The sequence below is a fragment of the Piliocolobus tephrosceles genome, chromosome X, assembly GCF_002776525.5.
Source record: "Piliocolobus tephrosceles isolate RC106 chromosome X, ASM277652v3, whole genome shotgun sequence".
Lineage (NCBI taxonomy): Eukaryota > Metazoa > Chordata > Mammalia > Primates > Cercopithecidae > Piliocolobus > Piliocolobus tephrosceles.
The window spans coordinates 16309362-16321479 of record NC_045455.1 but is presented as its reverse complement, the minus strand read 5'-3'; the positions used below and the strand labels follow the sequence as shown (position 1 = coordinate 16321479).

Sequence of the window (12118 nt, the reverse complement as noted above, 5' to 3'; positions counted from 1 at the left end):
AATATAACACTCAGTTCTTGTTCTTAGGGATTTTATAAACTAACTAGGAGGCCAATAGCCTTGCAAAATTTACAATTAAATACTAAACCATGTGTACTAGTTATTAGCAGAAGAGACTTTTTAAGAAAATGGAAGTGTTAGCTGCAAGAACAACCAAAAAATGTCATAGCAGAGAGCATTATGGGCTAGGTAGAATTTAGCTAAGTGGGAAGACAGACCTTCATGTTATTTACCCTATATCAGTGGCTGCCAAATGCTATTCCTTTGGGGACTTATGGAGGCACCTGGTCAGTAGGTCTGGGTATGGATCCTAGTATTCTGTATCTTTAGAAGCTCTCCAATGATTTAGCTGCATGGCCAAATTTAGAAAACATTACTTGAAATAATTATATCACATACTCTGAAACAGTTCTTACACTGTATAAATCTAGTAACTATCCCTGAAGATCTTACTTAAAGTTTCTATTTGTCATACAATGTTCAAATAAGGCACAAAGACTATGTTAACTCATAGATTACAATTCCCAAGTCAGGATAAAAAAAGATCCAGCACCTGCCCTACACCCTTTGACTTTTTATTCTTGTGACAATTCTAATTGCAGTGTCCAACTATGCAGAAGCCTTTAAGTTATTAACTATAACTATAAGCAAAACAACCACCACCCAGTTATTGCCACTTTGAAATATTAGGGTATCATTGTGAGGGGAAAGTAAGCAGTATGTGAAGAAATGGAAATGAATGAACTGGATGTGTTTACCCTGGAGAAAGAAAGATTCGGAGAAGACATGATAGCCCTCTACAGATGTTCAGAGTTAGCATATTGAAGAGGAAGTAACTTGCTCTGGGTAAAGAACAGGGCCAATGAATGAGATCTGTGAGAAGACACATCTTTGTTCAGTGTGAGGAAGAAGATACAAACACGCCTTGAGGGATAAAAGTTTCCTTCTCAAGAGCTGCTCAAATAGGTGCACACTTGGGATTAGTCTTCAGACTGTCTTTTAAGTTTTTGTTTTTTCTATACCAAAGATACTAACAGACAATCCCATGCAAAACTAATTGCTAAAGTGGCCAATCCTAGCTTAGCAATAGAAGTTTTCCCCTGTGCCAGTGTTGAAATATTTGGTTGCCTAGCAACCATTACGTATCTATGATGCATCGGAAAATCATTAGTTTGTGCCTGAGTTGATGCTGTAGTTCTTAACACCATACTTGGTTCATTTCATTCATGACAAGTATCCCCATTATAGTTTGTTACATATCAAAAGGGTGTTGAGCTGCAACGTGCACAGTGGTAATCTTTATCAAACCCTACCCAGCTGACCAGCTTAGCCATAATGATCACAATAGAAATAGATGTTTGATCCATGCAGGAATGACAGGATAGTACGGTGAGAGCACTGTAACAGTTTGGGGACTCATAAAACTGTTAACATACATTTAAATCTAGTAGAGTTCTTGGAGCGATGGTACAAGTTTAATCATGAATTCTTCAATATTGAAATCCTGTGAATTTTGAATAAGTGACTAATACCAGCATTTAAGGTATAGAACAAAGTTTAAATACATAACATACTTAGGTCATAACTTTGCATTTACAGTCTCCTAGGAAACCAACAAAATATATCTGGGTAGTTTAAAAGTATGATCTCATTTATAAAGAGCTGCTTTATATCATAAGAACCAAAGAACTGTTATTTGTCAAACTTCCACATTAAATATCTGCCAAGATATCTTATTAGGTTTTCTTAGTAATAATGACTCAGTACATAAAATAAACCATGGAACTCTGTCAGATTCTATCCACGCTAAATAATTGAGACACTCATTTCCTCTCCTTTGTTTGATTTATCCAACCCAAATCATAATGTTACGAAGTGATTGATTTTGATTCATTTCTGTTTCTCTCTGAAAGATTTAGAACTGCTTTAGGTAAATTTTTATTAGCCAGTCCAAGACATTTGTACAACAATATAATTAATAGCATTTTTAATGAAAATGATGGCATATTAATTGGCAATTTTTAGATGAGTGTTCTTCCTAATTACTTATTAACCTTTAAATCAGATATACACAAGGGAACAGAACAAGATTCATGTCTTTGAGTATCTGAAAGCTTTTTCAAGGTGCTTTTTATAAAAAGAATCCAGAGAAACTGTTTTTCCCCCCAGAGGGAACTTAAAATTATATCAGGAGCTAAGTGTGGTATGATGCTCAGCACATTAATATGCTACAGAACTTTTCAGTGTTGCTATTCATGGCCCTTCAGTGAATCATCATTAATAGAAGTATGGTTTAATAAGATAGTAAAGAGGATGCCGTCAATTTTTCTTTATCATTTAAATTTGAGCTAGTTGCAAAAAGGTGCTTAAAAGGGAAAAATACTATTATCAGTTGAGATAGTCTATTTGAAGATTTTGACATACATACTAGAAAATGAGGGAGGCTAGACCAACAGAAGATTTCTAGATCTTTGGCCCCAAATATTAAGACTACTTCATGGAGCTGAAGAACGTTCTATATAGATAAGGTGTGATCAACCTGACTCATTGCCATCATCAACATCAACTAGGTGAAGAGACAGATGTGGATTTTAGAGGACAAAAGTCCAATTTCATTTTCTCAGATAGGAAAGGGCATCCCAGTCCAGGTTCTTGTCTGTGGCCCTGTCCTGGTCTGAGTTTCTGTCTGGCCTTTTTGTCCATGTGGTACTGCTGAAGGAGAGTTACTATTTGAAAGTCAAAGTTGCTTTTCCACTCCTTCTGCACATTGATTTTCTACTTATTCCTTACCTCATTGCCTTTATTCTGTTAACTTTTCTGCTTTCTTCCTCTGTCTCTACGTTCTTTCATTCATGTAATGGGCATTTATTGAGGGCCTAACATACATGAGGTTCTGTCTTTGACATAGAAGGTGCAGCAGTGAAGACAACACTACTGCCTTTAAATTGCTGATAGCCAGGAGAGGCATCAAGATGAGTATCGGGCAACTGCCATACGTATGATAAGTACCAGGAAGGGTCTCCACGTGTCCTGGAGTATGGTAAGATCTATGGCATGAGCTCTGGAAACACCCTGCGGGCTTAACCCCAGACCTGGGGTTGGGAAGGTCAGAAAAAACATCTCATTAGACTTGACTGGGAGAATTGGGTGGGAATGGGTAAGAGTGGGCACCATGGCCATCTCTGACTCTGCTTTCTCTAACTCCATGAGGCTGCCTATTCTCTCAGCCATCCCCTGCCTGTCCTTTCATGTCTCCATCTTCTGTGTTTCTCTGCTAGATCATTATCTGCCAAAACAATATCCCCAGCCAGGACCACCCATCAAACCACTCTGCAACAATAGAAACTAAGATGCTGCTTAAAGACCCTGCTGCATGTTGAGGAAGAGTTGATGAAGGAGTCTGGATATCCATTCTGTTTCTGTGGTTTGCCTCCCAGTTTCAAGAGGTCTGAATGCAACTGCAGACCAAGTTTTAACTGTGGCTCTGCCTGTCATTCTAAACAAGCAAAGGCTGCCAGAAACAAGATGCAAAGACAAAATGCTAAACTATAGCTAGAGCAGCGATGAATAAACAAATAGGTCAATAAACACATAAGCAAGCACGTACAGAAAATAAAATATTTCTTGAAAGGAGAGGGAGAACAGACACATAGAAGAAAATGATAATTATAGCTGCCATTTACTAAGTGTATACTGTACACTGTGAACTCTGTCAGAGCTCTTCAGTATATTAGATATAATTCTTAAAACAGTCCTGGAAGGCAATTTCTTAAAAACAAAATAAAACTTCTGGAGCCATCTTTGGCACAAAGTAGGAAGGCAGTAACTATTTCTTGAATACCTGAATAAATCTGTGTATTTGCTTGGTGTCTGTCTTCCCTCTTTCCCTGGAATATAAGCTCACTCATGGCAGGAACCTTGTTTTGCCTTCTGCTGTATCCCAAACACCTAGAATGCAGGCTGGAACATGGGAGGCACTCAATGAGTATGTCTTCACTAAAAGATAGAAAAGCTGAGACTTAACAAAATTCAGTATCTTTTGCAAAATCACACAATAACTGGGAAGATCTGGGACTGGACCCAAGTAAACCCATGCTGTTTTTCCCTTTACATAATGTCTGTCTCACCTTTTCTTTCTCTTCCCCACAATCATTCTATAGTTATCTCAGGCCTGTTTATATTCCAGATACTCTTTTCTGTCAATAATTCACCAATAAGGTTCCATTTAAGGACTTAGTGCAAAAGCATGCATTGGTGAATGAATATTGCACACATAACTATTAGAGTAGGGAATGAGATGAGGAAGTTTTATTCTTCTGTCTGTGCCAAAAAAAGCACTAGAGGAATACATAGGCATTAAGGATTGCTTGTCCCTTGCAGCTGCAGTGGGCCTTCTGCTATGGAGACAGTGCAGTCAAACTCACTGATGCACTACAGCTCATCCTCAGGATCACCTGAGGTCACATGGTCACCTGAAAAGTGTAGGCAAGCTGTAATCTCATAGTATAATGATCATAGTGAAGAGAATAGCTTGTAGTGTACCTGGCTGGTTTGGGAGGAAGTCAGAAAGAAAGCAGTGGGATATTAGGAATTGCAGGGTTAGGACTGAAAATTATTGTGCTGGTCTGAAGAACCCACACGACTCAGAATTTCACGAAGCATGAGCATTGATGGTTTTCGTTAGTACTATATTCCAGCTACTTTCATTTTTCTAGCTTTTTTTTCCTCATTCTTTCTGTATTAATTTCTTCTCTCTATTTTTCCTATTAGCTGAATGAAATTTAAAGTTTTCTAATATTGACAGTGTTTTAGGGAACCATGCACTATCATTTTGCATGGTAGTGTGTAAAGGCAACACAAGGTTCCTGCCATCAAGGAGCTTATATTCCAGGGAGAGAGAGAGAGGAGACAGACACCAAAGAAATATATAGATTTATGGAATATAAATTGATTTAGGCTTTTTGGAGGACAATTTGTAAATATATATTAAATTCTTAAAGGTTCACAATGGTTCAACTCAACCATTCCATTTCTAGATATTTATTCTAGAGAAATACTTGTGCATGTGAACAGAGGCATGTACATGGATGTTCATGTCAGTAGTATTAATACTTGGTTACATGAACTATGGTTCATTGATACTGTGAAATACTGCATATTTAGAAATGAGGTAGAATTACTGTATCTATCTATCTATCTATCATCTATATCCAAGACAAACACACATGACTTGAAAAAATCTTCAAAACATATTACTTAGTAGGAACAAAAAAGCTTGCTGTACTATTTTTTACACTATTATCTTTTATATTTAAAAAACATTCTAAGAGATATATTCCATAGATACATATTTAATGTGTCAATCAGGTTGTAGCAGCTAAGCTATAATGAGAGACCCAACAACCATATGACTTTTAACCATATGGCCTAAACCACTGAGCAAAAAGCTTACTCCTGTCTCATCACAGGATGTTGGGGGTGTTCTGCAGTCATTCAAGGCCCATATTCCTTCCATATTGTGGTGGTTCTGCCATTCTTCAGGCTCTAGGGCCTTGGAATTGCATAGTCAAGGCTGGGTCACTGATACAGCCAGGTCCCAACCAGCCGTAAAGGAAAGGAGAAAATGTGGGAGAGGCCCATTCACTACCTTAAAGGGTCCTGCCTTAGGGACTGCACACATCACTTCCACTCACAACCTACTGGTGAAGACTTTGTCCAACAGCCACCTCTTATACAGCAAGGATGGTTGGAAATGGAGGCCCTGGCAAGATGACCATGTACCCAGCCATAGCTCTATGATAGTGAAAGTAACAGAGAATATGTTTTGGTGGACAGCTAAATATCTTCTTCACCATATAGGCCAGCAGCATCCCCAGTGTTTTTGGCATCAGAAACCAATTTCATAGAAAGTGGTGGGGGGATAGTTTGGGGATGAAATTGTTCCACCTCAGATCATCAGGCGTTAGATTCTCATAAGGATTATGTAACCTAGACACCCTGCATGCGCAGTTCACAATAGAGTTCTCAATCCTATGAGAATCTAATGGCTCTGCTGATCTGACAGGAGGCGGAGCTCAGGCGGTAATGCTTGTCAACCTCCTGTCTAACTCAGAATCCGTAATACCTCCATGAAGCCCACTTAACCTCCCAACTGGCCTCTCTTGCAACATTGCCTTTCTCTTCATCTTTTTTTTCACCTTCAGCATCTTTACTCCACTGTACTCTCTTCTGTGCTAACCACCATTGATCTGCTTCAAAAATGTGGATGCTCAATCCCTACTGGATTATAAATTTGTAAAGAAGTCAACAAAATTATAATCCAGTGGGGATTATACCTATAACTGGCCTTTTACCCTTGCACTGGGATTTTTTCACTCACTCCTTTACTCACACAAATATATTGGGCATCTATAACAATGACAGATAGATACAGTAGGGAGTTGGAGTGATAAGACAGAATTGTCATTGACACCAGCTGTTCCGTTTGGAAACATCTATTGAATTAGCCAAACAAGACATCTGTGTCAGAATAGATGAGTAACAATGGTGGTTGATGTGCCTGAGTTCGTGGTAAAGCTGTTAAGCTAAGTAGGACTTCAGAATGGGAGATGATAACTGGAGGTTCTTTAAGGAGATGAGACTGGAATTGCACCCCGAGGCATATGTGATATTTGTCTAGACATAAAGACATTAACATGTACGGTGGGAATGGAGTGAACACTTATTGACTGCCTGCTACAGGCTGTGCACTGTGCCAGGCATTTTGCCTGCATTGCTCCATCTATCCCTGTAACATGTTATTAAAATAGGTACTCTGATATTACAGAGACAGAAAATGAAGCAGCGAGCTTATATTAATACCTCAGGATCCCCAGGCTGGGAAGCAGAAGAGGTGGGATGTACGTTCAGAACTATTTTCTAGGTAGATCTAGATCTGCCTGGTTTCTAATGACCTCACCGTGTCTCGGAGCATTTCAGGCAGGAGGAGAAGCAGGAACATCGTGATGGAAGGGAGCTGAGTGTGGTCCATCGAGGGACAGGGAGGAAGGGAGGAGAGTGGGCTGGGTGGCAGGATGTCATTCCATATGCTTTTAGGTTGAGGTCACCCTGGTGTCTGAGGTGCTCTGGTCCAAGAGAATTCAGTTACTTGCAGGAAGTGCTGTATCATGCTTCACTTGGCATTGAGTTCTCCGCCAGCCCTGGGGGAAAGAAACCCTACAAGTCAGTCCAGCTCCACTGGCCCAATTTAACAAACCAGTATAGATGCGGGGTTTAGTTAACAGAAAGCACCACCAGCCTTTATTAGTTCGTCAATAGCAAATGCTGACTGAGAGTCCTACAACCTTCCTGTCTCGTGAGCATCGGTTGCTTTGGGTGACTTGTGGTCACTAGAACATAGGGCAGACGAGTCTTCCTGGTCCTTGACCTACATGGTCTCAGAGCAGTAAGCTCTACTCTTCTCAGATTTCTTCCAGTTGGACGCTTGCTCAGCTCTTCATGAGGTGACTGTATTCCAGTGTTTTCTCAGAGATCATGTTCTTTGAAAGTCCTTGAGATTTCTGCAGCAATTTCTCTGCACATCCTTGGAGGTGTGTTTCTCCCTGGTCCTGCAACTATCTCCTCTTGTTTCTGCCCCGTAAAGGCCCTGTCCTCTGGAAAGCTGAAACAAAACTATCTTCCTAAGCTATTTTCCCTTCTTTTACTCTCTGACCCAAGCCATAAACAATTCTCAAATGCTTTCTAAAGACCTTTTCTCTAGATATGGCTCATTATTTTGATCAGTCAAATGAGAGGAAGAGAATCCCTTTCAATCAGAAAGGCATGGTGGATAATGCTTTTTACAGAGCGTTGCCTCTGTATGATAGAGAACCTGAATGCGGAGAGAAATAGTTCGTCCTTTTTTCTAAAGATATTTTGGCTGTGGGGTGTGGTTGGGAGGAGAAAGCCTTGGAGCTCTCTGTGTAGGAATATGATAGGAGGGAATGGATGTTTACAATTTGTAATCTGGTTATCTAAAGTGGTAATATGTGCCCAGGACAATGCCAAGTTCTTTAAAAGTGTTGTTTCCCTTAATCCTCACAATTAACCCTATGATATTGGGCCCATTTTGTGGATGTGACAGCTGAACCTTAGAGAGTTGTTTTTTTTTTTTTTTTTTTCCTGTGACTAGTATGTGGAAGAGTTGAGTTTGAGTCTGATAATTTCATTCCAAAAACAATGGGTATAAATATGTTACTAGTGAGGACAGAGAAACTCCCAGGAGGCTGTTGTGGAGTCTGCACTTCAGCTGGGGCCCAGACTCTGTTGGCTCTGGGAACAGAATAGAAAGGAAGGGTGAGGTCATTGACAGGAAAGGCTGGCAGGCAGAGAGTGAAAAGAACAGTGAAGAATGGAGGGAGGAGCACTGACCGAGTGCCCTGCGGCCAAGCATGTTCCAGCGGCTATGCTACCAATCCCTACAATCATGTCACAAAAAAGTTCTTATATACCCCATTTTGTGGTTGAGGAGATAGGTTCAGAGATGTGAAATAACTCTACAGTGCCGAAGTGGCAGAGCAGGGATTCGAACTGGGCCCTGTGTGATTTCCAATTCGTAGCATTTTGTACCTCTCCGTATTCTTCAAATGTGGCTTCAAGCTTCAACCTTGGGCATGAGGAGGAATCACGAAACCTTTCCCAGAAACAGGGAAATCATGTCCCAGGGAAGGACATGTGGGCGGGCTTTGGGATCATGAGTTCCTCAGGGAGGTGGCAGGAGTCTTCTGGGGTAGAAATTTCTTAAGTGTCTGGGGACAGGAGCTGGCAATGCAGATTTGGAGGGCAGAAGTCACAAGGCAAATGCCACGTGCCAAGGGAAAACAGGTGGAGTCGGGAGAGTCCTCGGGGCTGGGCAATGGGTGGGGGTGCCCACAAACAGAAGCCAGGATTAACCACAGGACCAGCAAAAACATGGAGAAAGGACAGTTAGCACCGTAAGAAAATAAGAAGGTGCCAGGGTCAGAGACAATCAAAATGGAGAAAGGCATAGAGGTCAGAATCCAGGCAAACCCCAGCCAGCTAGCTACCAGCTCTCTCAACCACGCAGGCTGCACCAGTGATATTTTAGATCATGTCAAATTTATTAAGAATATATTACATTCCATTAAATGCTGCAGCCATGAAGGACACTGAAGTGTTTCCTCTCTCAGGCCTCCCAGCTCTGGTGGCAGCATGCCCCATTTTCTCAGGGGCTCCGTCTGACGGGTTATTGTTTTCCAATAAAGTATTTATGGAACATGTGCCTCACATAAACAAATAGAAAAATCAGAATAATGTAGACTCTCTCTGAACCTTAGAAGAAAGTGTAGGCTTTCATTTAATGAGCTTTGAAGACAACATAGCAATTTCTGATGTCCTGTAAAGTTTGTTAAATTGTGATTCTACCAGGAGTTTACAATGAGCCAGAACCAGCATGTCCCAGGGTATAAATTAGGCATAATTGGATATGCACTGACTCTTTCAGTCACTGGATATAATTTAATGCTATAATTGAATAAGTGACACTGTTGTGGCCTGACAAGCCCTCTCCCAAAACTTCTAGCCCACTTTCAGGAAGTAACTGGGGAGGCAGAGTCCATTGTGTGGCTTGATACCAGTGTTTTCCAAACCTAATCCCACGTCTGAAGAAGGGCTCCAACCCATGGTTATTGGTTTATATTTTCAATAGAGGGGACAGGAATTTGCATTTAAAAAATTACCTGATTAATTCAGTTGGAAAGCCATATGAGAAAACACTGTTTTGTGCTATTCAAGGAGAAAACTCTTTGTCACATATTTTATATACCTAAACTTTGTAGGGATTGACTTGGTGAGGCTTAGCAGGGAAAGTGTTTATTTGATTATTGCCTACACTAACTATTCACGAGTTTAATTTTCTATTAAAAATATTTACTTACCTTTTTACATATAGGGTCAAAATGTAAAAACTCATTTATTTGCTTTTTTATTTTTAATTTAATGATAATTGCTATTATCCTTTGGCATGCTAGCCAAAATATCTCATATATTCTAACTCCGAACAAGAATATAATGATCTGACAAGTGAAGGATTTCATAGTGGATCATAGTATGAGATCTTTAAAGACCTGGTTTTGGATCCCAGATCTATCATTTATAAGCTAGATGACCTTATGCAAGTCATTTGCAAAGTGGCAATAATAATAGTAATATCTAGTCTGCTTACCTCATAGAATTGTTATAAAAATCAAGTGACGTGATGAAATGACAGAGTTTTGCAAACTATTAAATGCTTACAAACAAAATGCATTATTACATACAATTAAAATAGTAAGTTCTATGGTGTTACTTCCATAACAGTCCCTGAGGAGAAAAAGTTGGAGGGATACCAGCTCTGCTTAATTTAGAGAAGCTCTGTTTGACCTTTATACCTTAAAATCTGATTTGTATATTGACCTTCTACATGAGGCTTCATTGGAAATCTGCTCGCTTAAAAAACATGGTTGAAATCAGTCTTGTGTGTTCTGTTGGGCTTTCTGCCCAGATTCTTCCTTCTTTTAATTACCAGCCCACCCTTGATCAAGTAAGTGCTAATTACCACCTTCACAGATATTGTAAAAAAGGTACAATTCCGGTTAGCATCTTGACTTGACTTCTTATCAGGAGTTCTGGTTAAATTGTTAGGTTTAGTTGAAAAACAATGGCTAACATATATTTTTTAGATGAATTACTCTTATTTTCAAATTTTCTTTCTACTACCCCTAAGGATAATTAAGAAATTGCTATAATAGGAGAATTTCTATTTACAGTCTACTACTTGGAAATAGGAGTGAAATCTAAGAGGTGCACATGTATCAGATGATATGAGCAAATCAGGAAACGTATCGATCCCCAATGCTCAGCCAATATTAGATTGATGTAATTTTAGATTAACTGCTTAAAAGCCTAAATCATCACTTCAAAATCCCAAATTGGTTGGGTACGGTGGTTCATGCTGGTAATCATAGCACTTTGGGAGGCTAAGGCAGGCTGATCACTTGAGTTCAGGAGTTTGAGACCAGCCTGGGTAACATGGTAAAACCCCATCTCTACAAAAAATACAAAAAATTAGCTGGATATGGTGGCATGCACCTGTAGTTCTAGTTACTCGGGAAGCTGAGATAAGAGAATCCATTACTTGAGCCTGGGAGGTTGAGGCTGCAGTAAGCCATGCTCACACCACTGCACTCCAGCCTGGGCAACAGACCCTGTCTCAAAACAAACAAACAAACCCCAAATCTCAGGATTTTTATATTTTTTTGTCAGAGTCTCATGATGAGTTTCTTCATGAAAAGTTCAAGACATTTGAAAGAAAGCTACCCAAGCAATAATTATGTCTAAGAGGAGCAGAATAGGAGGGAAGGGGAAGAGAAGGGATAAAAAAGGGAATAGAACAAATGTGTTAATTCCAACAGATTCTGGTGGGGCTTTCTCTGCCTGGAGGTGTCCTGGCATTTTATGTGCCCTCACTGAGCAGCTTCCTCTGCTAGTCTGCATGTGTTCCCTTTCTCTCCTCACGCAGAGGAAAGGTAGAAAAATGAAAACATTTTCTATGACATTAAAAATCATTTCCTCTCCTCTTTCTCCAATGTCCCCAACCAGAAGAACCTAACTTAATAGGATATTTCAGATGACAGAATTGTCCGACCTTCCTCACCACTGCCCCTTAACCCTTGCTCACTGCAGGGCAACCTGGTTGTTGCTCTCAATACTCCACCAACTGCCGTAGATGAAACCACCAGTAACTGCTTAATTGCCACATTCATTGATCATTTTTGCAACGCTTCATTTTATTTGACTTCTCAGCAGTATTTGGTACGATCGAGTACTCTCCCTTTTTCTCGCTTTCTTTAAACCTTCCCATCTTCTTTCCTCTTCTTCAAGGCACATATTTCTGGAGCCTTCCATTACCCTCTGAGAGCAAACTCATGGTGGTCACTCCTTGCCATGACTGTTACATAAATGACATCTCTTACATTATATTGCAATGATTTGTAGACATGATGGAGAGGCTTGGACTGGGCCACCAGTGTGACTGTCTGGGACATAAATGGGAAACTCACCCCTTGGTGGTCCTCATTTC

At 40.1% G+C, this 12118-nt stretch overlaps 1 protein-coding gene and 1 long non-coding RNA gene across 5 annotated transcripts in view; one reads left to right on the top strand and one right to left on the bottom strand.

Moving 5' to 3' along the window:
- MBNL2 (muscleblind like splicing regulator 2) overlaps positions 1 to 12118 on the top strand; it is a 172539-nt gene that overhangs the window by 69732 nt on the left and 90689 nt on the right. The gene's annotated exons all lie outside the window — the stretch shown is intronic.
- LOC111546577 overlaps positions 6961 to 12118 on the bottom strand; it is a 128966-nt gene continuing 123808 nt past the window's right edge. Inside the window, exon 3 of the long non-coding RNA XR_002732829.2 lies at positions 6961 to 7199. This is a non-coding gene — a long non-coding RNA (uncharacterized LOC111546577). The remainder of the gene's footprint in view (positions 7200 to 12118) is intronic.